General features: G+C 37.9%; 2 long non-coding RNA genes across 2 annotated transcripts; both read left to right on the top strand.

Moving 5' to 3' along the window:
* The first annotated feature begins 1,227 nt into the window (after positions 1–1,227).
* LOC112191911 lies at positions 1,228–26,475 on the top strand. Its single transcript, XR_002933229.2, has 4 exons — positions 1,228–1,368; positions 25,189–25,314; positions 25,869–25,915; positions 26,202–26,475. It is a non-coding gene; the product is annotated as an uncharacterized LOC112191911 (long non-coding RNA).
* On the top strand, positions 1,379–24,351 carry LOC112191910. Its single transcript, XR_005808171.1, has 6 exons — positions 1,379–2,145; positions 3,646–3,723; positions 22,852–22,959; positions 23,606–23,684; positions 23,789–23,956; positions 24,217–24,351. It is a non-coding gene; the product is annotated as an uncharacterized LOC112191910 (long non-coding RNA).
* Positions 26,476–26,815: the final 340 nt, after the last annotated feature.

Consider the following 26,815-nt stretch of genomic DNA (forward strand, 5'->3'; position numbering starts at 1 on the left):
TGGGCATAGAACTATACATATCTTGGTGGACCGATCGACACATGAATTATGATGTGTTTGGCATAGGGTAGTTAATTTACATAAGTTTGCACAGATTAAGACAATTTGAGGGGTCATATAAATTGAGGTATCCGATTGATTTGTTTTTAAAACTTTAGGTATCATTTTGATCACTTTTGAAAATTTGGTGTCAAGTTGATTTGTTTTTAAAAATTTAGGTATCATTTTGATCACTTTTAAAAATTTAGGTGTCATTTTAATCACTTTTGAAACTTAGGTATCATTTTGTCCGGTGCAAGAAAGTTTTGACCCTAATGGTGAGTTTTACTCTATATATTTCTATAATTAGCTAGATGATCGAAAATGTCATGTATTATCCATTTCTCCGGTGAGAGGATGGGAATTGCTTAAGACTTAGGTGATAAGATCCTTAGGCGCCATATAACAATTGCATCCAAGTCCCACCAAATTTTGATAAATCCTACTCATTTATGTGCAGTTGAAAGTATGCATGTTTTAGGATGTCATTTTCAGTATATTAATATAACAATGCATATTCCAGTGTAATAGTATACTAATTTTTTAGAGTAATAGAATACTAATTTCGTCTACCATTATCGTAGGCTCGTCTACCACACAATAATCTAATTTACTATTGATGTACCAATGTTTTTTTTTTTTTTGGTTCAAATATACCAATACATTTACTGTATTGAAGACTGTTCTCATGTTTTTTTTTTTTATCAGATAAATAACTCAAATGCTACAATTAGTCTTTCGTGAGTCGAACTCACAACCTCTCACTTACGAAAGGGAGACTATGCTACTAAACCAAAATGGTATTGGGTGACTGTTCTCATGTTTTAGTTATATTTTTGTGTATTCTTTTTTGTTTAAAAAAGATGGACAAAGTCAAAATCTCTCTGGTAATATCTGTACGGATTAATATATTCTACAACATTTTTTGTAACAAATCTACTTGAAGGAAAGTAATCGAGATTGTTTTAACTCTAGTCAAATGATATAAGATACGATGTGTATTATATAAAAGGGAGTGAAATTTGCACTCCCCAAATTGCAAACCACACTCCCCTATATTATTTTAATAATATTTCATCTCACATTTCTTTACACTGCCTAAAATACCCCAAGTCATATTTCTTTTCTTTTTTTTAGTCTTTTTCTTTTCTCTCTCTTTCTCCTCTTTTCTCTCTCTCTCTCTCTCTCTCTCTCTCTCTCTCTCTCTCTCCTCCAAACCACGACAGATTCTATTTTCTCTCTTTCTCCTCCAAACGACATACTCTCTCTGTCCCTTCCATTGAAGCTTTCTGGTTCCACAAATATCAACCCAGACGAAGTCCAAACCAGGTCAAAGTCCCAAATCCTCTCATTATTATCTCACATATCTACTCTAATTTCATGTCCAATTTTGCTTTTCTCTTCTGTAATTCAATTTTGTTGTTATTGTTCCTTATCTTTTGGCAAAAACCCTAAATTGCACAAGTTTCTTTCTTTATGATTTGTGGGTACACTACTAGAAATTTCCCCAATAGCACCTGCTTAGCCACTGTTTGTTGGCCACCAAAAATCATCAGTGGGTGTTTGGAATAGTATCACACCATTGCAATTTATCAGTGGGATATTTTTGTTGTCTCACTGTTAACGGTGGCTGTGAAGCACAATACATATCTCTTTTGTATATTTAATTCATTAAACCTACTGAAACAGTGTGAATATTAATATTAAATAATAAACTCATGGGTCCCGTTTTGATATAGTATTATTATCGATCATAATAAAATCAGTGTTTTTTATTTTATTTTTCCATTAAAAATGATACTATATATGTTCCTCACTTACTCGTCGGGGTGGTTAGGGGGAGAGAGAGAAAGAGAGAGAGAGAGAGAGAGAGGCGTATTACAGAAACGAAGAGAAAAAAGAAAAGAAAAGAGAAGAGGCGATCTGATAGATCCAGAGCCTATCCCGCAGATCCATAAACTAGCAGCTCTAAGCAGACAAGATCGGTGGAGATCAGCTGAGAGCTCGTCGTTTATGGATCGGTGGAGATGGCGGTGGCAGTGCGGAAAGATGATTGGTCGAAAGCAAATCTGTTCAAGTCCTGCACAGGCTCTTCGTCTTCCACTGGTATGCAAATTAGTTAGGGTTTAGCTTATGTTTTTAAAGCTTCAGTCTTTAAGCTTGCATGTTCCAGATCTTGAATTTTTAACTCTGATGAAATTTTATTTATGCATTTTTGAGAAACCTGGGTGTTGTATGATCTGGGAATAGGGCAAATTGAAGTTTTGATTTACTTGATTTTGGAGGAGAAAGCAGCATCGATCGGATTGTAATGTTTGCTTCTATTTTCTTTTAAGTAGTGTTTTTCCAAACCAATTATTGTTTCTAGACCACTCGTACTGCTAGTTTGGTCTTTTGGGAGGACTCTATTTGGTCTCAGGTCATCAAGTTTTGTGTTGTGTTTGTATGTTGCTCATCCTTACTAATGGGTACAAAGTGAAATATTACTTCATTTGATTTATTGGATTTCTCTGCTAGTGCAAAGAATGCACTTGTAGCTCGTGTGAATATCACCCTCCCATGTTGATCATGTCATTTAAACATAATTAGAGATGATATTTTTGGTTAATTTTACTTCTTTTTCTTATAGTTGGAGTTTTGTTAGAAAAGACTAAAGAGGGGAGGGCAAGGAAGACTGTAATTTGAAATTCAGTTATGAAGGGGTGCATGATAGCATATCAGAAACATCTACATGCAAACCATTTCATGGGTAGACATATGGCACAATTCCAATGTTGGAGAGAGTCAAAATATATTCAATATTGTTGGTGTCGAAAAATTCCGTTAAGGAGTTTGACTCACCAATTAATTTGGACTGGAGCGGGAGCTGACCGGGAACAATCGAGAATCTTCCTTCGAGCGTTGACCTGAAGTTTGACCGTCGGCTCGAGGAAAAGGGGGGGGGGGTACCTGCAGAAAACTCTCTGATGCCAAAGTCAGTGCGTTTCTCAGTAGAGGAGTAGAGAGAGTCGGAATCAGATGCATTACCTGGATGTCAAGCCTCCTTTATATAGGCGATGACTTACTTCGGGAACAAGCCACCATTATTTCTGCTTTGATTGCTGCATTTATTTACACACTTATAATGATAGTTATTGCTGCACTAATAACAGTTAATCATTGCGTACTTACGACTATCATTCATTGCGTATTTATGATAGTCATTCATTGCGCACTTATAATCATAATCATTGTGCGTAGTTATTGTCGTAATAATCGCCGCATTCATGACTAAAATTTAACGTCATACTAACTGCGGAGTTAATCGTCTTAATTGCAGGCCCAGCCGAATTTGCTCACTCCCACAAATATCAAATTATAGACTAAATTATCTTTGCACTTTCTGTAAATAACTGTAAATTTCCATGCTCTTTCCAGGAAAGTGACAACCATCAAATGCTAAAGAAGTAGGTTTGGTTGGGGGGACTCTCTATTTCAGCCTTAATTTTTCCACACTGTGTCAGAATTAATTACATACTTAAAAAATAATGTAGAGCAGCAAGTCACAACCACATAATGATTTATCTTGGGAAACCTTGACTCACAAAGTCTTCTCTTCCTATGCAGCACCAGTATTGGTCATTTGGTCTTGGCCTTAATCTTTGGGGTAGCCTTGATTGCTTAAAACCAGTTTGCTTCAAGAGGGTAATCACTCAAACTCAATCCTTTCTAGTATCTATTCTTATTTTTTTTCTATGTTTGGCAAGATAGAGAAGCAAATTTCCATGATTACAATATATCTGTTTTCTTGTTTTTAAGTAAACTAAAACTTTCCTAAGCTGATCAAAATCATTTTCTGGCTCAGCCTCTGAGCTAGGAATGTTGGCAAATCAAAGCTAATTTGACCATTTCTCAAAAATTTACCAGGCATTTTGGTCATCCCACTATAATTGTTCTTTTCTTTTTCTATATTTGTTAAACTTCTTTCTGTTGTAGTAAATAGGTAAAATGTCTATATCATGGAGTATGCACTTAAGAAGTGGAGAATGTGTGGTTTGTATGGAATGCACATTGAGAGGTAGAGAAATTGTGTAGCAAATATACTAATGTATGTAGGGCAAATTTACACTACTTTGTAACCCTATATAAACCCCCTCAATATGAGAAGAAGACTCACCAATTCACTCTTCAGTTTCTCTGAAACACGTTATCAGCACGAAATCGCTCTAGAATTAGAATCGAAATCGATTAGAGTAGTGAAAGTTCTTGATCCGAACTAGGTCATTTTACCAACCTTACAAGAAACCCCCAAATCCTATCACATATCAAAGCCCTTGATCCCAGAAGCTCAGAACCGGTTTCAGAACCCCCAGAACCGGCCGGAAACCTGCCGAACCGGCTGCCGGAAGTTCTGAACCGCTGTCAGTGTGCTGCCGAGCCCCTGCCGAGTGCTGCCGAGTGACGCGCTTTTGGGAAGCGCATAATTTAACCCTGAAATATCGTTAGTAGTATAAGCAAATAGGGATCGTTCTATCCGGGGATTGAGGGTACACTTGTAATTGTGAAACAAATAAAGAAAAGTATTATTTACAAAAATAAAATAAAGAATATAAATATATACAATTGTATAAACAAATAAAGAATTAAAATAATAAAGTATTATTTACAAAAATAAAATAAAGAATAAATATATACAAGTAAACACAAATAAGGGGGGGATTAGGATTCTTAAAATTAAAATTAAAATAAATAAAATAAAGAAAATGTAAAAACATATATACAAGGGTGGAACGCAAGGAACAAAGATCAAAACCACATCCATATGCAAGAAATCCAATTACAATTCCTATAGTTGATTTTAAATGTCATGAGAGAGGAGTTGATCATGTGAAACATTCGAAAGCAAATGATTTCCCATATTTTACTTTTCAATGCTAATTAACCTAAGCGAAAGCACTTAGATTAATCCTATCAAACATGCAATCAAGCCCTAGAAAGCTAGTCAATCATGACATGTTCAACGCATTAGACATAGAGAAAGGCTATCAACTCAAGTGTACAACTTAGTATGGAAAAGTCCACCTAATTGCAATCATCTTTAATTAAATTCGGTCTTTGCACAAAACCTTTACTACTTTGATTCAAGTTTACACAAAACGAAAAGTCGATTTCATGTTCTTAAACCTAGCACCAATTATATCAAAACCCTAAGTGTTTGCAACCACATAAGATTAAAATACAAAAGTTTTCTATCATGCAAATTTAATTAAACAAACCCACATAAGCAACATAAAAATCAACATATAGAAATCACAACTTTATCTCAAAACATATAAACGGGCTTTAAACTTTGCCCTTAACATTATTTGTTAACTAGAATTCATAGTTTTACAAAATCAAACAAAGAAAACAAGAGAAAGGATATAATACACCTTGAAAGATGAATGATAGAGCCTTGAGACGAAGAACTTGAAGATCCTTGAAAGCAAGCAATCTTCTAGGGACGACACAAGGGTGGATGGCGGTTAGGAAATTGATGTATTGCATGGCTTCTCTTTCTCTTGGCTTGAAAATGAAGAACAAGAAAACTAGAGAATGGAAAAGAAATATGGAGAGGAAATGGAGAGACAAGGAGATGGAATGGATGAAGGAATTGGTTTGGGAAAATGGAAAGGAAATGGAGAGACAAAGAAGATGAGATGGATGAAGGAATCTGTTAACTAAGGAAAATGGAGAGGAAATGGTGAGACAAGAAGATGAAATGGATGAAGGAATTGGTTTTTAAGAGTGAGAGGAGAAGTGTATTTATAGCCCAAAAAATGATGAATGGAGGGTGGAGATGAACATAAATGAAGGGCTAGATATGTTAGACAAATTTGTAAAAAATATCTTCCCATTTGTTTATCACTTGTTCAACTTGAATTGATTTTCCTCCTCAAGATTTTCCACTTGGTTGCAACTTTGATTTTCCTCCTCAAGATTTTCCACTTGCTTGCAACTTTGATTTTCCTCCTCAAGATTTTCCACTCGGTTGCAACTTTGATTTTCCTCCTCAAGATTTTCCACTTTGTTGCAACTTTGATTCTCCTCCTCAAGATTTTCCACTTGGTTGCAACTTTGATTTTCCTCCTCTAGATTTCCACTTGGTTGCAACTTTGATTTTCCTCCTCAAGATTTTCCACTTGCTTGGAGGTCCTAAAAATAGAAACTAATAAAAAAAATAGAAACTTTCCTAAAATGAAAAATGGCAACTTACTAAAAATGATAAATAGAAACTACAAAAATATAAACTTTCTACAAATAGGAACTTTCCCAATCAAAGAATGGAAACTTTCCTAAACAGGGTTTTAATAAGGAAATAACGTAAGAAATGTAGGGAAATGCAGTTAAAACGTCGCATTAAAATGCTCCTATCAAATTCCCCCACACTTATCTTTTGCTAGTCCCTTAGCAAAATCACACTAAGACACACACTAACACTCAACAAAAATTAAAGACTCTACAAAAACAATGACTCTATTGCCCTTCAACTTTTTGTCTCAGAAATCTCCTACTTTCACAACATCAAGATTAGCACTCAACCAAGAATCAATATGTAGATATTCAAGAGTTAATTAAAACATATAATCCACACATACACAAGTAGGACTTGGTTGTGACAATGGTGATGGTTTCTGTTAAGCATGCTTCGAACAAGTATGATTCATATCCTCACAAGGTATATCCACTCTTTCTTCTCTCAGAATTCAAGACAATGCTTAAAAGCTTATAATCACTCAATTATATGTGAGAGAAAATATTTTGAGGCAATCAAATAGCTCACATATATAAGAAACGAAAAGCACTTTGTGAATATAATTTTTTTTTTTGAAAAGATCTCATGAAGGATATCAATTACTTGCACGGATGGACCCAAGCCATAGGTTCAACTCTTGTAACTCATCTCCACAAATCAAAGGCTGTCCCATCTTAAGGATCAAGAAGGTCTTATTTAGGTTGTAATGGGGCCAAGGCTCAAGGTTTTAAGAAACAAAAGGTAAGGAATTTCACAAAGTGTCCTAAAAACCTAGCAGAGCTCATGTAGATGTAGAGACTTCTAGAAATCCACCAAGATATATCAAAACGTCACATCCCATAGAGGTTTTATGAAAGGGCCAAATGTCTTCATGTTAGGCCCAATCTTCACTCTAAACTTCCCTCGAACTAGTGAATTGGACAAAGACGAAATTTTCCAATAGTGGGTCTTCAATTCAAAACAAACTCCAAACTCACCAAGTATGGAGGACTAAAATCCATATACATTTTTTCTTTTCTTTCTTTTAATTTTCTAGCCGTACACATTTTTTTTTTCTTTTTCATTTCTTTTTCACGGCTTTCACATATTTTTTTCTTTATGGACAAGTCTACCCCCACACTTGAACTTTCACCTCTTCTCAGTTTTCATCCTTAGCACCAAACCCACGTAGTATGTCTTAAAAGATAGCTCCACTAAGTTCTTAGAACAACGGGTAGGGTTGTAACTATACTAAGCTTCATGGTTAAGGGTTTTAAGGGTGATGAATGAAAAGGCATAATGTAGGCTCAAAGGGGCTTATCTAGGGGGGTCCCACGACGGGCACAAATAGGGACACATGCTTATTTGGCAATGGTGGTAATTCCTAGGTTGCCTCTATCCCTTCCAGAATCAGGGCCATGTATTGACAAAAGTCTCAACAAGCATAAGAGCGAATTCTAGCATTCTCTAGTCCATCAAACTTAATCTATGGCAAGCAATCAATCAAATGAAAGAATAATGAGATCATCAAAACATCGCCAAGAAATTAAGAATATATTTTTCAATTATCACTCCAAGAAAAAGGGACATGGCTCAAATATCTCACATGGGCTTTTATGAATCAAAACTTATCCTAACATGCTCATATTCTGTACCAAGGTTACGAAATCCATATCCACTACACATGCATGCATTTTTCATATATCTCAATTAACCAAAGAATACCATTTTAAAAATCATCTCAATTTTATGATCCTCTTTTAATCATGATTTCAGAGATATAGAATCATCCTAGACAGTTGAAAGGGCATTCTAAGACTCAAAAACAAAAACAAAAGTAACCAAATTTTTTTTTTTTTTTTCAACAATTTAATTTAATTTCAACACTTAGGTACGGGAACAGGGAGTCTCGATGTGCAATGGGACTGAAACAGCTACCCTTTTTCAAGACTATGTTTAATCCAATATACCTTAGTGTATCACAACATCAATTAAAAACACAAAAAACACAATCCAACATCAACTATTTTTTTTTTCTTTATATACTAACTACTAAAAACACAATAAAGCAATAACCCTTCCCCCATACTTAATTCATGCATTGTCCTCAATGTATAAACAAATATAAATCATGCAAAGCATAAATCAAGCATAGAAGAGAAAATTAACACAACGAAACCTAAAACAACTTAAAATTCATGAAAATAAAATAGAAGGAAGAGTTTAAGAAAGCAAATCTGCGTTTGATGGCTCCTCCACAGATACGGTTGAAATGGGTTGCCTCCCATGCAGCGCTTAATGTTTAAAGTCTTTCAGCCTAGACTTGTACCTCCATTTACTCCTTTGGAGGAGCGGTATGCTGGCGAGTGGCAGCCCTTTTGCTGGTTTCAGCCTCCGGAGGAGAGTTCTCATGTTGTGATGCAGTAGCGTCCTTGCGAGGAAACCCAGGAGGATAACTCTGCAAGTTATTGACTTCCTGAGCAAGCTTGTTTATTGCAGTGTGACACCGGATCAAAGAGCAGTTCATCTCAGAGATGTAATCGATCATGCAATTGACTCTCCAATCTGTCACCATAATACCATCGCGGAGAGAGGAGCGCAAATCATCAATCGAATCCGACAAGCTTTCCAGGGTGGCCATAGGCCGAGGAGCACGAGTAGCTGGTGAGGAAGAAGACTCTCCGGGATGCAGTCTGGGAGAGCGACGAGGCAGAGGAGGGGGACTGCGGGTACGCTCACGGATAGGACGATGGTCCCATGGACGAGTAAGCCCAGCTCTAGTGGCCGCTTGACGACCTTCTTCTTCCAAAGAGAGAACACGGAGTTGATTGACGCCCCTGCGAGGGGTAACCTTGGTTCGAGCCATGAGGAAGTAGAAAGAATTTGAAACTGCACGCTTAGACAAACCTTAGTAAAATCTGGAGGAGACAAAAAAGGATGTATATGTAAAGCACAAAATAGGGTAGAAATCTCAACAAGCACAGGGTTTTAACAAAGCTTCTCCGGGAAGGAGAAGAGTTATGACAGTTCACGGCCCAAGAAACTCCCCCACGTGTAAATATTCCTTTCTTTTCCTGGATTTATGGCATGCTTTCGGCTATAGCTTGTCTGTCACGGATCCTCGAGATTCGTTTGATTCCCCCACGCGTCCTTTCTTTTCCTTGATTCACGGCAATTAAACCTGCTTTCTGCTGTAGCTTATCTATCACAGCTCCTCGAGATTCGTTTGGTTCCCCCACGTGTCTTCCACGCACCAACAGCTTTTCCGTGTTTTCGGGTGACTTTAATCCAACGCGTAGATTTAATCTCAGAGATCGTCCATCCAACGGTGGAGATCCGCTCACTCGTTCTATAAATAGGTGCATTCTGAGGGAGCGACTATTCACTCCAAAAGAAAATTCTTCCGAGTTCCAGCCTTTCTCTCTCAACCCTTCAGCCTTTCTTTCGAAACTCAAATCCTTTCTTCATCAACATGGAACCACGAACTCTGCAACTAATGGAGTTACAAACCCAGCAACAAATGGAATTACAAGCCCAGCAACCAACCGAGGAGGGAGGAAGCATCCAAGCAGCCGGGAGTAGTAACCGGTGGGCTCCCACACCGCCTCAACTAAGAATCCTCAAGGGCCTTTACTATGATAAGGGTTTTAAGTACCCAACTCCAGAGCAGATTCAAGAGATCTGCCTCCATCTGAAACAGTATGGGCAGATCGAGGACAAAAACGTCTTCTTTTGGTTCCAGAACCTCAAGGCTCGTGAGAGGCAGAAGTTGAAGGAATTTCGGAACGTTCCGGTTGGTGGCTCTCTCGATCTCAATTTTGGATCCACTAGTTCTGCTGATGATGGTAGGTCCATTGATCTAAACTTTGGGTCAAGTGTCGGCTATGGTGCTGATGGATCGATCATGGAACAACGAGGAGAATATCACCAGGAGATTGAAACCCTTCCACTATTCCCCATGCATGGTGAGGACATCTTGGGCAACATGAAGACTACTTCGAAGGGAGGTGGCGGTTATGGCGGTGGCTCTCACATTTCCCTTGAGCTCAGTCTCAACTCCTACAGAGATGCAGACATGGCTTAATATTATTATTATTATTATTATTATTATTATATATATATATTTTTTTTAATTTTTTTTTTTGTTGTAAATAGCTGAATTTAATAAGACTGAATGAATGCAAATTTTTTTATTTTATTTTATTTTTTATTTTTTTTATTTTTTTTATATAAAGGACTCAAAAATAAAAGACAAATATAAATATATATTGGACTCAAAATGAAAGACAAAAATATAAATCTCTTCCCCCACACTTAAATATTGCATTATCTTCAATGTAATCAATTAAAAGCATGCAATGTAATAAGTAAGCATAGATAGAAGACATTTACGAAAACAAATCCTAAAATAAAAACTAAAGAGAAAAATTGAAAAATAAAAAGAAATAGGGAAAGAGAAAGCAAATCTGATTTGCATGGGTTGCCTCCCAAGTAGCGCTTGTATTTTACGTCTTGCAGCCAGACGGTACCTACATTAAATAAAGTTAGTAACTATAATTAACAAAGAAATACAAAATAAAAACAAGTATAACTATTAATTACAAACTACAAGTATAATTAACAAGTATATTGTACATAAGACACAAGTTAAGTATACAAGTGAGTATAAAACGTGAAAAATATTTTTACAAGTTTAAAGTGTGAAACAACAAAATAATTTACACGTATAGAGTATTCACAAGTATTTCTTTTATTATAAACATTATTGATATCGAATCAAATTCCAAGCGGTAAATCAAGTGGACGTGCGGCCCAAGTATAGTCGCCTAGACACAAACTCCCTTTCAAATCGTTTGGGCAACCTTACTGAAATGGCCAGGTGGGGGAGGGCGAACACGAGAGGAAAAATCCATTTTGGCATGAGCTACTCCCACATAGTGGTTTATGCCCATTTGCAAGCACTTCTGGATTCAAAAACCCGTCATGAACGTTGTCCCCTTCCTAGACACCATTCCACATAGGCTATACTTACTAAGATGAAAAAGTTCATAAGTGTGAAGACAGTTCAACAAGTGTTAATAAAGGCCGCCCTCAACCTTAAGGGACCTGAGCTAGGTACCAATAAGGGGTTTAGGCCAATATTAACAAAAGAGACTTCACCTATTCCTCTCAATTTACAACCTACAATTAAAATTCGTGTTCAATAATATAAATAATATTTAAACTAAGTTTGAAACAATTTATATACAACAAATATATACAATAAATGACACAATTTAGCAAGTGATTTTTCAATCCCCGGCAACGGCGCCAAAAATTGACGCGCTTTTGGGAAGCGCATAATTTAACCCTGAAATATCGTTAGTAGTATAAGCAAATAGGGATCGTTCTATCCGGGGATTGAGGGTACACTTGTAATTGTGAAACAAATAAAGAAAAGTATTATTTACAAAAATAAAATAAAGAATATAAATATATACAATTGTATAAACAAATAAAGAATTAAAATAATAAAGTATTATTTACAAAAATAAAATAAAGAATAAATATATACAAGTAAACACAAATAAGGGGGGGATTAGGATTCTTAAAATTAAAATTAAAATAAATAAAATAAAGAAAATGTAAAAACATATATACAAGGGTGGAACGCAAGGAACAAAGATCAAAACCACATCCATATGCAAGAAATCCAATTACAATTCCTATAGTTGATTTTAAATGTCATGAGAGAGGAGTTGATCATGTGAAACATTCGAAAGCAAATGATTTCCCATATTTTACTTTTCAATGCTAATTAACCTAAGCGAAAGCACTTAGATTAATCCTATCAAACATGCAATCAAGCCCTAGAAAGCTAGTCAATCATGACATGTTCAACGCATTAGACATAGAGAAAGGCTATCAACTCAAGTGTACAACTTAGTATGGAAAAGTCCACCTAATTGCAATCATCTTTAATTAAATTCGGTCTTTGCACAAAACCTTTACTACTTTGATTCAAGTTTACACAAAACGAAAAGTCGATTTCATGTTCTTAAACCTAGCACCAATTATATCAAAACCCTAAGTGTTTGCAACCACATAAGATTAAAATACAAAAGTTTTCTATCATGCAAATTTAATTAAACAAACCCACATAAGCAACATAAAAATCAACATATAGAAATCACAACTTTATCTCAAAACATATAAACGGGCTTTAAACTTTGCCCTTAACATTATTTGTTAACTAGAATTCATAGTTTTACAAAATCAAACAAAGAAAACAAGAGAAAGGATATAATACACCTTGAAAGATGAATGATAGAGCCTTGAGACGAAGAACTTGAAGATCCTTGAAAGCAAGCAATCTTCTAGGGACGACACAAGGGTGGATGGCGGTTAGGAAATTGATGTATTGCATGGCTTCTCTTTCTCTTGGCTTGAAAATGAAGAACAAGAAAACTAGAGAATGGAAAAGAAATATGGAGAGGAAATGGAGAGACAAGGAGATGGAATGGATGAAGGAATTGGTTTGGGAAAATGGAAAGGAAATGGAGAGACAAAGAAGATGAGATGGATGAAGGAATCTGTTAACTAAGGAAAATGGAGAGGAAATGGTGAGACAAGAAGATGAAATGGATGAAGGAATTGGTTTTTAAGAGTGAGAGGAGAAGTGTATTTATAGCCCAAAAAATGATGAATGGAGGGTGGAGATGAACATAAATGAAGGGCTAGATATGTTAGACAAATTTGTAAAAAAATATCTTCCCATTTGTTTATCACTTGTTCAACTTGAATTGATTTTCCTCCTCAAGATTTTCCACTCGGTTGCAACTTTGATTTTCCTCCTCAAGATTTTCCACTTTGTTGCAACTTTGATTCTCCTCCTCAAGATTTTCCACTTGGTTGCAACTTTGATTTTCCTCCTCTAGATTTCCACTTGGTTGCAACTTTGATTTTCCTCCTCAAGATTTTCCACTTGCTTGGAGGTCCTAAAAATAGAAACTAATAAAAAAAATAGAAACTTTCCTAAAATGAAAAATGGCAACTTACTAAAAATGATAAATAGAAACTACAAAAATATAAACTTTCTACAAATAGGAACTTTCCCAATCAAAGAATGGAAACTTTCCTAAACAGGGTTTTAATAAGGAAATAACGTAAGAAATGTAGGGAAATGCAGTTAAAACGTCGCATTAAAATGCTCCTATCACCGAGCCCCTGCCGAAGTGCTGCCGAGCCCCTGCCGAAGTGCTGCCGACAGCCCCTGCCTACCCCCTGCAGACCCCCTGCGCAGCAGCTGCCGAGCCCCTGCCTACCCCCTGCCTACCCCCTGCACAGCAGCTGCCGAGCATCTGCCGAGGCCCTGCGCAGCAGCTGCCGAGCACCTGCCAAGCCATCTGCCGAGCACCTGCCGAGCAGCCTGCCTAGCACCTGCGCAGCAGCTGCCGAGCTGCTGCCGAGCAGCTGTCGACACATCTGTCGAGCGACTTTCCGACAACTTTCCGGCGACTTTTCCGGCGACTTCCGGACACTTTTCCGGCGACTTTCCGGACACTTTTCCGGCGACTTTCCGGACACTTTTCCGGCGACTTTCCGGACACTTTTCCGGCGACTTTCCGGACACTTTTCCGGCGACTTTTCGGACACTTTTCCGGCGACTTTCGGGACACTTTTCCGGCGACTTTCCGGACACTTTTCCGGCGACTTTCGGACACTTTTCCGGCGACTTTCCGGACACTTTTTCCGGTCAATTCTTAAGGTAAACTTTTCTAAAAGTTCCCGTTTTTGAAGTTTTTATTACTTTTCTCTTCTTTTCACGGGGACTTCCAACATCCCTTATTCTACCCCCCTTTCTTCTTCATAGGGGAGACCAAAAAGGCCGAACTGTGGGGGTTCGTGCTCACTCCAAGCTTGGAGCTTGTAGAGTCCTCCAAACTTAGAATTTGTTGAGAAGAAAACAATCGACCACATACATCATTGTTTCGATTTAATCCAAAACCCCTCTTGGAATCAAGATTTTCTTGGAAGCGACTACGCTCAGAAAATCCCTAATTTCTTGAAAGCGATTACGCTCAGAAAGTTTATAGTTTTTCGTGGTAGCCTTTTTCGCTCCGAAACTAACCCTATTTTCTTGTTGTTCTTCAGGATGAGTAACCTGAACAAGTTGAGCTTCAACCCACTAGGGACAACAGGCGCAGGATACCACAGGTGGATCCGTGATATGCGCCAGCATCTTAAGGCTGATGGGATCCTGAGTACGATCCAAGAGCCAAGTCAGGACGTGCTTACTCCTCAACAAGCTCTTGCTTTTGAAGCAAATAGAGCAAAGAGAGAGGCTAATGAAGCAAAAGCCATCATTCTCATGACAAGGCACATGAATGACGCGCTCCAAAATGAGTACCTCAATGAGGAAGACCCAAGAAAGCTATGGGTAGAACTCGAGCAGCGTTTTGGCAACGTCCGTGATTCCCTGCTTCCCGACTTAGAAGAGAGATGGCAAAGCCTCCGCTTCTGTGATTTCAAGACAGTTCTTGACTACAATTCGGAAGCACTTCGTATCAAGTCTATGATGGAATTCTGTGGACATCAAATCACTGATACGATGTTGATCGAGAAAACTCTCTCTACCTTCCCTGTCTCTGCATTAATGATAGCTAAAAACTATCGAATTGATATTAATGCTAGACGCATCACAAGATTTCATGAGCTAATTGGTGTCATGAACGTAGCTGAAAAGCACGACAACATACTTGTGAAGAACTATAACTCTAGACCCGTGGGAACCAAGTCAATTCCGGAGTCTAATTATAGTCGCACCTCCAAGGGAGGACGCAAGGAGCGAAACCCTAAAAGAAGGGATAATTATGGACGTTCAGGTCCATATTCTCGCCCTAAAGAGGAAGGAAACCGCCAAGATAGGCGTGCACGGAACCGTGGTGGTAAACGTGTGAAGAGAGAGCGAGGCCAAGCCTCCGGTTATGGTGGTAACACCACCAATGGAAACAACCGTTTTCAAAGTGCTCCTAAAGCACCTCGATCAAGGGAACCTGACCATAATGATGCTTGTCTCCGATGTGGACTACCTGGACATTGGGCAAGGGCATGTAAAGCATCCCAGAATGTTGCAAACGCGTACAAAATGTATCGTGAAGCAAGGGAGGCAAATTACATGGAACAAGAAGATCAAGATGGCAATCTCGATCTAAGGGTGGAAGACGAAAAAAATCAAAACCCAGAAACTGGCGATTTTGATTAAGTCTTTTCATTTTCCAAGAGATGTAGGCAATCGCCACATTATCCTATAGTAGATGCCAATGGGATTAATCTTTCTTCAAAAGTAGGCGTACTCAATGTAATTGTGATGTCTAGGAAGGTTTTGAGATAATTGGTACTTAAGCGAGCCTTTGCTCCACCAACATCTCTCTACTCACCTGGTCACTTTTGCATTGGAATTACCGAAAGAAGTTAGACGACTACCATTGCTTTGCATTAACTAAGTTTATTGGATTACGCTTTCTTTGATGAAATAAATGATGATGTAATTCCGTTTGGCTTATTAATAAAAGTTGAGTTCTTTCCTTTATGACTCCTTTTTAATTACGAGCTTTTCTCTTAAGGAATGGATGAACTACAATGTCTCGCTGATAGTGCGACTACGCACACCATTCTACGACATAGGCAATTATTCTTGGAGATGTTGCCTACATATTCCACTATGACTACGATGGCTGGGCCATCAGGTTTAGTTCAAGGACATGGAATGGCCCAATTCCTATTGCCAAATGGCACCTTGATTAAAGTCACTGAAGCTCTCTATGCTCCTAAGGCAAATCGAACCTTATTGAGCTTTAAAGATTTAAGAGCCAACGGATTCCATGCGGAAACGCATACTGAGAACGGAAAAGAGTTCCTTTGCATTACCTCTAATGATTGCGGACGAAAGCGCATCTTAGAGAAACTTATGTGTCAATCTAGTGGACTTTATGTCACTACAATTCGACCAATTGAATCTAATAATGTCATAAGAGAAGATCTCTTGGATTCTGACACATATTGGCTTTGGCATGACCGACTAGGGCACCCTGGTCGTGATATGATGCTCCGTATACTAAAGACTTCACACGGACATCCATTCTTCAGAGTGAGAAGAAGCAAGAATCGAGAATTGATTCCTGGACTTAACAAGACCGCAACAATTGCAGCATCTGGTGCTGCAGCCGTCTTGGGGCGCCATAAGGCTGCCCAAGTCCCATGTAATGACACCAACCATGAGCATAACGCCATGATTGTTCCTCCCAATGGCTACAATGCCATAGAAGGAGATGTAGTCACACATTTTGCTTCTAATAGCGCTACAGACGCTCAGGCCCAACCAAAATCCTCATTGGTTGCTTCTAAGGCCCCTCGCTCATTTTGCAAAGCCTGTTCCTTCGGGAAATTAGGACCGAGACCGTCCTACGCAAAGGATCCTAAAATACTCATTCCGTTCTTACAGAGAATCCAAGGGGATATCTGTGGACCAATTCAACCATCATGCGGACCTTTCAAATACTTTATGGTATTGGTTGATGCGTCGACACGCTGGTCACATGTCGCGCTATTGTCCACTCGAAATGCTGCTTATGCTAAACTCCTCGCCCAGATTATCCGTCTACGGGCTCACTACCCTGACCATCCAATTAAGTCAATTCGACTTGATAATGCTGGGGAGTTTACATCGAAAACATTCGATGACTATTGCATGTCACTGGGGATTGATGTAGAACATCCAGTTCCCCATGTTCATACCCAAAATGGTCTCGCAGAAGCTGCTATCAAAAGACTACAAATGATAGCACGGACATTAGTAATGCACACTAATCTTCCTGTTTCTGCTTGGGGATATGCAATATTACATGCAGCGACGCTAATTCGTCTACGACCCACTGCAACCCAATCTTACTCTGCGTTACAGCTAGTGACTGGGTACGAGCCTAATATCTCGCACTTACGCATTTTTGGGTGTACTATTTATGTGCCTATTACGCCGCCACAGCGTACTAAGATGGGTCCACAACGACGAATGAGCATTTATGTTGGATATGAATCTCCAACTATCGTCCGCTACCTTGAACCCTTGACAGGCGATCTCTTTACCGCTAGATTTGCGGATTGTCACTTTGATGAGACAGACTTCCCATCATTAGGGGGAGATAAGAACACAAATGTTCAACAGGAACGACAGGAATTGTCGTGGTCTGTCCCCACTATGTCTCATCTCGATCCCCATACCGCACAGTCCGAACTTGAAGTGCGAAGAATAATCGAGCTCCAGAACGTAGCAGACACTCTGCCTGATGCGTTTTCTGATGTTGCTAAAGTGACGAGATCACACATACCTGCTGCAAACGTGCCTGCAAGGATTGATGTCCCGAATAATGGACATAACGCCACTCCTATAACGCCAGGAGATGGCACCATTGCTCAACATGGCAATAATGTGGCATCTATGGCTGCAGGTCCCGCAAGGAAGCGCGGTAGACCGATTGGTTCGAAGGATACTCGCCCTAGAAAAAGAGCGAATGAGGCACAAATAAATCCTTTGATCATCGATACTCAAAATCCGTCCCATGAGAATGTTCCGGATTATGGTTATGTCCAAGAGACATCATTGGGGGACGCCTCAGTGTCAGAACCTATCCATGAGAACATAGAGATCTCTGTAAATTACACTAGTGTACATGGGACGTGGGAAAGAAACTCCATCATCATTGATGATGTATTCGCGTATTCAGTGGCGCGTGAGATTATTGAGACCGATGACATCGAACCACGCTCCGTTGATGAATGTCAACGTAGAGCTGATTGGCCAAAATGGAAAGATGCGATCCAGGCAGAACTTGATTCTCTAACGAAAAGAAAGGTATTTGGCAAAATTGTACCAATACCACCCAACACCAAACCAGTTGGTCACAAATGGGTATTCGTTAGAAAGCGTAATGAGAAAAACGAGATTGTAAGATACAAAGCTCGTCTTGTGGCGCAAGGCTTCTCACAACGCCCTGGAATCGACTACGAGGAGACATACTCTCCCGTAATGGACGTTATTACGTTCCGCTACCTTGTCAGTTTGGTAGTTTCCGAAAAACTGAACATGCAGCTTATGGATGTGGTTACTGCATATCTATATGGGGATCTAGATACAGAGATATACATGAATATTCCAGATGGAATTCAACTACCCAAATCAAGTGGCTCTAATCCACGGAGCACGTTTGCAATTAGATTGAAACGCTCACTATATGGATTAAAACAATCCGGACGGATGTGGTATAACCGTCTAAGTGACTACTTGATTGGTAAGGGATATGTCAATAACGAACTATGCCCATGTGTGTTCATAAAAAGGACAAGTTCCGGATTTTCAATAGTAGCGGTTTATGTCGATGACATGAACATAATTGGCACCCTTAAAGAGTTAAGGGAAACCGCTGAACACTTGAAATCCGAGTTTGAGATGAAAGATCTTGGGAAAACACGGTTTTGTCTCGGTTTAGAACTTGAACACCGTAGAGATGGTATCCTGATTCATCAATCAGCTTATACCCAAAAGATGCTTAGGCGTTTCAACACTGACAAAATCAAGCCTTCAAGCACCCCAATGGTCGTCCGTAGTCTTGATCCAAAGAAGGATCCATTTCGTCCAAAAGATGACGATGAAGAAGTGCTAGAGGCAGAAGTGCCCTACCTAAGTGCAATAGGTGCATTATTGTACTTAGCACAATGCACGAGACCAGACATCTCATTCGCTGTGAACTTGCTAGCTAGATATAGCTCTGCGCCAACACGACGCCATTGGACTGGTGTTAAAGATATCTTTCGATACCTAAGTAGTACGATCGATATGGGCTTGTTCTATCCCTACAGAAAGAAGATGGATTCGGACCCATCAAGTGTCAGGAACGCCACACATGGTGGATTGCGTTCCCTCTCCCCATCCCAAAACGATATAAGTGTTTTGGAAGGTTTTGCTGATGCTGGGTACCTCTCTGACCCACACAAAGGTCGCTCCCAAACTGGTTATGTTTTCACCATGGGAAAAACCGCGATATCTTGGAGGTCTACAAAGCAGACCCTAGTCGCTACCTCTTCAAATCATGCAGAGATTATTGCTCTTCACGAAGCAGTTCGTGAATGTATATGGCTTCGATCCATAGTTACGCATGTTCGAAGCAATTGTGGTTTGAAGTCTACCACAGATGAGCCTACGAGCATTTATGAAGATAATGCTGCTTGCATTGAACAAATGAAGCAAGGTTACATCAAAGGCGACAACACCAAACACATATCGCCCAAATTCTTCTACAATCAGCAACAACAGAAGCTCCTCAAGATCAAGGTGAACCAGGTTCGATCTGAGGACAATGTGGCAGACTTGTTCACTAAGTCATTGCCCAAATCCACGTTCGAGAAACATGTGGCAAGAATTGGCTTGCGGAAATTATCTGAACTCCCATGATCGTTGTCATCAGGGGGAGGCACAGACATCAGGGGGAGATGTCTACATGTTCGTCTCAAAAGCGTGAAGGGTGTGTTGTGCTCTTTTTCCCTTTCGACCGAGGTTATTTTTATCCCACTGGGTTTTTGTTACTCGGCAAGGTTTTTAATGAGGCAACAAGAGAAGCACCATGTTATCCAGAAACAAACTCCACACTCAACGCGCGTTGTGCTCTTTTTCTCCTTCGACCAAGGTTGTTTTTCCCACAGGGTTTTATTACTTGGCAAGGTTTTTAACGAGGCAAATTAGAAGCGCACCTCCAAGACAATACTACTGACATGATATATCCAAGGGGAGTGTTGTAGTAAATAGGTAAAATGTCTATATCATGGAGTATGCACTTAAGAAGTGGAGAATGTGTGGTTTGTATGGAATGCACATTGAGAGGTAGAGAAATTGTGTAGCAAATATACTAATGTATGTAGGGCAAATTTACACTACTTTGTAACCCTATATAAACCCCCTCAATATGAGAAGAAGACTCACCAATTCACTCTTCAGTTTCTCTGAAACACTTTCTTGTTTGTTGGTTGTTTCTGAATTGTTTCAAAACAACTATTTGCTGTCAACTTATTTCGATTTAGCAGAACTTTTGATGGTTGCTGGGTGGGTAGGTCCTACTGATATCCATTGTATGGTGGTTTCCTTTTCGACTTTAAAGTGATCTGTAGTTCTGTACAAGAGCTTTGAATGGGGCGAGTCTTACTGATAGGAGCATTTTAATGTGATATTTTAATAGTTAATTCCTCACATTTTGCTTAGTTAATTCCTTAACTGAATTGATTTTTAATTCAATTTCTATTTTTAGGTACATTGGAGTAAATAAAGGTGAAATGAGCGTTAGGTCCATAATTACCTGGAAATGATGGAGAAAAATGGAAATGTACTAAAAGATCAATTTTACACATATTCCTACTCCGGCTAGGAGAAACCAAGCCAAGCAAAGAAGAAGGAGCGGACGCCTGACCAAATGAACTTCAAATGAGCTGAAACCTTCCAGATCCATTCTAGACACCCAAAGGATCATTTCTTATGAAGAATACCAGAGAAAAATATGAGTGGAAGGCCTTCAAACAATCAGCCCAATTTTCTACAGAAGCAAAACCGGAAAACTGGACCTGTAAGAGGTCCAGCAGCATTTCCGGCCCAACCACATGGCAAAAAATTCTGAAATTTTACCACAGTAATCTACACTCATGGTGGATAATTTCATATGAAGAAGTCGAAGGCATATAATGAAGTCTTGTGGGAGAAATAATTGAAGGAATAAAGGGGCAGAAAATGACTTGAAAACAGCTCAACACCACATATTCATGTTTCCCACCCACATGAAGAAAACATTTCTTTTTCCTTGGATACATTTTTTCTACTCTAAAAGATCATCATCACTTCCACATTTCTTCACCTTCATGCTTTGCTTTCATCATTACCTCATCTTTTACATATTTTACAAACCACTCTCATACTCCACTTTCATTATTTTTCTTCATCTCATCATTTCACTCTTCTTTTTCTTCCCTATTTAAACACCTTCTCCTCTCACTCTCAATCACATTCCTTCATCCATTCCATCTTCTTTGTCTCTCCATTTCCTTTCCATTTTCCCACACAAAATTCCTTCATCCATTCCATCTTCTTTGTCTCTCCATTTCCTTTCCATTTTCCTTTTCCATTCTCTAGTTCTTAGTTTTGCATTTTCAAGTAAAGAGAAGAAGAAGAAGCCGTGAGGACATAGCCTCCATCGTCCACCTTGAAGACTTGCTTCCAAGATTCAAGAGTCCAACGTTCAAGCTCTCCATCTCCATCTCCCCTCACGGTGTAATTCATTCTTTTTCCTTGTAATGATTTTTTGGTTTCCTTGTTCTATTTCGTATGAACTTGTTTCTAGTTAACAATAATGTTTAGGGTAAAGTTTAAACCCAACTTCTATGTTTAAATAAAGTTTTCGAATTCCATAATTGTGATTCTAAGTTGCTTATGTGAGTTTGTTCGATTGAATTTGCTTGATAGAAAACTTTTATATGTTTATCTTATTTGGGTCGACACTTATAGGATTTGCATGTAATTGGTACTAGGTTTAAGAACATGAAATTGACTTTTCGTTTTGTGTAACTTGAATCAAAAGTAGTAAAGGTTCTGGACAAGAATCGAATTTAATTGAAGAGGATTGCAATTAGGTGGACTTTTCCATAACTAAGTTGTACACTTGAGTTGATAGCCTTTCTCTATGTCTAATGCGTTGAACATGTCATGATTGACTAGCTTTCTAGGGCTTGATTGCATGTTTGATAGGATTAATCTAGGTGCTTTCGCTTAGGTTAATTAGCATTGAAAAGTAAAATATGGGAAATCATTTGCTTTCGAATGTTTCACATGATCAACTCCTCTCTCATGACTTGGAAGAACAATTATAGGGTTTGAATCGAATTTGATTACATAGAATTGGTTTTGATCTTTGTTCCTTGCGTTCCACCCTTGTATATATGTTTTTACGTTTTCTTTATTTTATTTATTTTAATTTTAATTTTAAGAATCCTAATCCCCCCCTTATTTGTGTTTTCTTGTATATATTTATTCTTTACTACCCTTTTGTAAATAATACTTTATTATTTTAATTCTTTATTTGTTTATACAATTGTATATATTTTTATTCTTTATTTTATTTTTGTAAATAATACTTTTCTTTATTTGTTTCACAATTACAAGTGTACCCTCAATCCCCGGAATAGAACGATCCCTACTTCCTTATATTACTAACGACATTTTCAGGGTTAAATTGTGCGCTTGCTTTGAGCGCATCACTTACTTGGCTATTTTAATCTCTTTTCATTTTCATCATATGAATTATGCATTTGTAGGCTTACCCTGAATAAAATTTGTCATTGGCAATTAGCATGTTGGTTGGTGCTTTGTTTTTCTTCTTTGTGCCTATATACATTACATATATGAAGGTGTGTATGAGTAAGAGTGAGCTAATATCTTGAACTTTCAACTTGCTCTAGATATTGTGTTTTTCGTTGTTATTTGATAACAGACATTCAACTGGACTGAAACTAATCCTTACTGAATCCGTTTCTTTCTCTGATTGGAGCTGGTCTAATGCTAAACATCAATCTCATAAACTACACAAGCCTTAGGACAGGTAGGTTTCTGGTTCATTGCTCCAAGGTCAACAAGACTATAACTTCCACCATTGCGGATTTGGAAATTCACTTCTCTACTCTAAAGAGAGATGAGAAGGTGTCAAAACAATCATGATTGTATAGGGAGGAGCTTGGAAGCTCCAACTTCATGACTTTGACTATTACTAACAACTTGCTTCTCTCTGTTCTAGAGAGGAGCTACAAAAGGATAGTCAATTAGTAAGGTAGTTTCTAATGTGGGTACGGTGAGTTTGTAGAATTGAAAACTCTGGTTACCCAAACAATTTAGGTGCTTCCTCCCCCAACATTTTTGGGGTGTACTGTTTGATCATAGCCTTTGACGCACTTGGATTCTCCACAAGGATTATCTTAGAGCATTACCCTTCTGGAAGCAGTTAAAGAGATCGGTAGAGAAAAGATTGCAAAGTTGGAGATGGTTTTCCTCTCACGGGGCAGTCAATTGACTTTGATTCAAGCTGTATGGAGAGTCTACCAACCTACTGGTCTTTGTTTAAGAACCAAAAAGGGATGATGACTAAATTGGATTTATTACCTTGAACTATGACTTGCTTTAAGTTTATTATTGATCAAAATGACTTTTTCAAAGTGGTAAAACTGATGCTTGGTTTTCTTTTTTTCTCACAGGTAGATGCTAAATGATCTGTAGGAGATCAATCAAATAAGGCAAGAATTTGAAGTAGGGAATATGCTTTACTGGCTCAAGGTTAGATTTTATAGGCAGTGTTAGTCCTCCTCCTCTTTAATATGCCAGTGTATTTTAATGCTTTCATTAAAATGTATATCTGAATCTATTCTTTCTTATTTCAGCAGGTTCTACACTTCATCCCCCAAGTTCCTGATGCCATTTCTCTATAGGACTGTGTTCCTCCCATGTTTCTCAATTACGACGTCTCTGCCTTCAGTGGCTATTAGTGGCAATATCAAGCATGACCAAGAATTCTAAAACCACTCCACAAATTTTATTCTTCCAAAAAGGTATTATTAGTCTAGGATTTCTTTCATTTCACTTATGTCAATTAATTTTGCTTTGTATTATTTTACATATCTTATTAAAGACAATATCTTCAGTTTGTTGCATCGAATTTAAATATGGGTACTTCTTTATAGTAAAATCAGTGCAGTATTTGCTATTTTCAAAGCATGAAATTAGTATTTGACAGTAAAGTAGAAGAGACCTTTCAATTTCAGTACTAACATCCAGGATATTAAATTAGAATCAAATTTTTGTATCTCAGGGTGCGATTGCAACGTACTCTTTCTAAGTTACGAGATTGACTATGAAAACTTGTTGGAGGTGGCAGATGCAGCCACGGAGAGGGACAAGAAGATATCTAAGTTTTTTTTATGTTGTATTTTATTTGAGATAGTATATGAATGAACTAAATTCTGCTTACTACCCTGTACTTTCAAGGGTTCATCAGTTCAGTCCCTGCACTTCTAATTTAATCAGAAAAGTCCTTGCGCTCTCCAATTTCATCAAATCAATCCAATCCGTCACCACTTTGTCAATTTTCGGAGAAAATTTCCAAACTACCCATCTGCATTCACAACACTAACACGTCGGCGGGCTGCCTAGCGATGGGTAGTTTGAAAATTTTTCCTATGAGAAGGTCCCACGTCAGCATTTTAACAACAAAAATTGACGGAATAGTGATGGATTGGATTGATTTGATGAAATTGGAGAGTGCAAGGACTTTTCTGATTAAATTAGAAATGTATGGACTGAACTGATGAACCCTTGAAAGTACAAGGTAGTATGCAGAATTTAATCATATATGAATTGTACAATACATTTTAGAAATACATGGTTGTAGCTAGACCAAATTGTTATTTTTTTTTATGTATACTCCCAATTTTGCCACTGATATTGGTGGCATTGAGAATACACACTGATTCAGTAACAGTGGGAAGAAAAAGGTATCTTGCTGCATTGGGTTTTGGGATGCCACTGATGTTTTATCAGTGTAGATTGCCCCAATAGCACCTGCAATAGAGGGGACTGATCCCTCATTAGTGGCTGATACCTTTAGCCACTGTTATCAGTGTGTATTGGGACAAGGGGATTAATTTTTATTAGTGTGGAATGGGGAAATTTCTAGTAGTGGTAATATGTTTTCTGATAAATTGAGAAATTTGTACTTTATGCTTTTCGAAATCTTTTCAAGCAGCTTATATTGAAAAAAGTTCACCTTTATGCCCAAAATCAGCTGCTGAGGAGGTCAGTACAATGGAAGAAAAGCCTCTAGATACTGGGTTGCAAATTTCTATGTCTTCAGATGATATGGAAGAAGACTTACAATCTAATCGCCCGTTTGAAGGCTCCATTGTCAATGGTAAGTATTATGTGCTATCACTTTTATTATGTTTAGAGCTTTTAATTATTTTGTTTTTCTTTGACTTACTCTAATCCTCTATGATTGATGTTTCTGATGAATTCCTCTCATTATCGACTGAAACTTTTGAAAATCGAGAAGACCTTTTTCTTTGATTTACTTGAAGGCCCCTCTATGGTTAGTTGGAATTTTTTGTTTACTTTCTTTCTTTTTTTTGGTTGATGCATTCTGAGGAATTGTTTTGGTAGTCATACTTTGTTATGCATATTTATAAGTGATTTAAGTATGCTGAATGTTTTTTTTTTTTATCATATCTATCCGTAGCAATGTACTCTGCAAAAGGACACTAGTACAGAGCTGAATGTCATCCAATTTCTATTTCTATTTGTTCTGAATTCTTTTAGTTTGTAGTCTTCGATCTTTTTGTTGTTTATAAGTGTGAAGTCATATCATGGAATGCAGCCGTTTTTTATTTTTCTCAACGTTAGGTTGATGCTTAGGTACTTTAGGTTTTTAACTGATGAGTAAGATAAGTGATTATTTTTCATGCTCAGGTTTATTTGATGAACAGAATCCATCAAGAAATGATTACTTGGTTGAGGTAAGCAATGCAGTAGCTTGTAGAATGCATATTTTATACATAATCAGGGTTCTGAAAAGCCTTGAGGAAGTATAATCTGCCTAAACTTGGTTGTTATTACGGCTCCAGGTCCAATTTAGGATTGTTAACCTCCTGCTACAAGTGACCGATTCTAGTAATTAATACTACTTCAAATGCTTGGACCATGTTTGTTTGAAATGTAATATTGAGTAGGTGTGCTAGATACGTATTGTCTAATGTGTTTTTCTCATTAAACTGAAATCTGGGCTTTTATTGATGTTTGCAGGAAGTTAGCAGTGCATGAGAGGCTTTTGTGCAGCATGGCCAGGACTATGGTCTTTTTTTTATCTCTCACAGCATAGGAGAGTTTTGTAGATGACATATTATTAGGGGATATGAGTTATCTATTTGGTAGAACAAGTTTAGGATTTGAACTATGTATCATTTTGAAGTCAATGGATGTTGCTTCAGTAGTGCAACTTTTCATACATATTGGATTTGATTGAAGAGTTGTATTGAAATTATGAATTTGAATTTTTTTTCATTGGCATACGAAACTGGATTTTAGAAGATGAAATTCCTATACGAATTTTGATTCCAGTGACCATCCTTATCTGGCCAAATTTTTTTTTTGGGTCAATCTGACTAAAATTTCAAAAGGAGAGGAAGAAGACAAAAAAAGTTTTACTGAATTTCAGAAAAAAAAAAAGAGAGAGAGAGAAGAAAAAGACCAAAAAAAGAAAAGGAATCTGACTTGAGGTATTTTAGGAAGTGGAAAGAGAGATGAGATGAAATATTATTAAAAAAATAGAAGAGAGTGTGGTTTGTAATTTGGGGAGTGCAAATTTCACTCCCCTATATAAAATGCGGACGTACTGTATTATCAATATTTCTTCTCTA

The sequence above is a fragment of the Rosa chinensis genome, chromosome 3, assembly GCF_002994745.2.
Source record: "Rosa chinensis cultivar Old Blush chromosome 3, RchiOBHm-V2, whole genome shotgun sequence".
NCBI lineage: Eukaryota > Viridiplantae > Streptophyta > Magnoliopsida > Rosales > Rosaceae > Rosa > Rosa chinensis.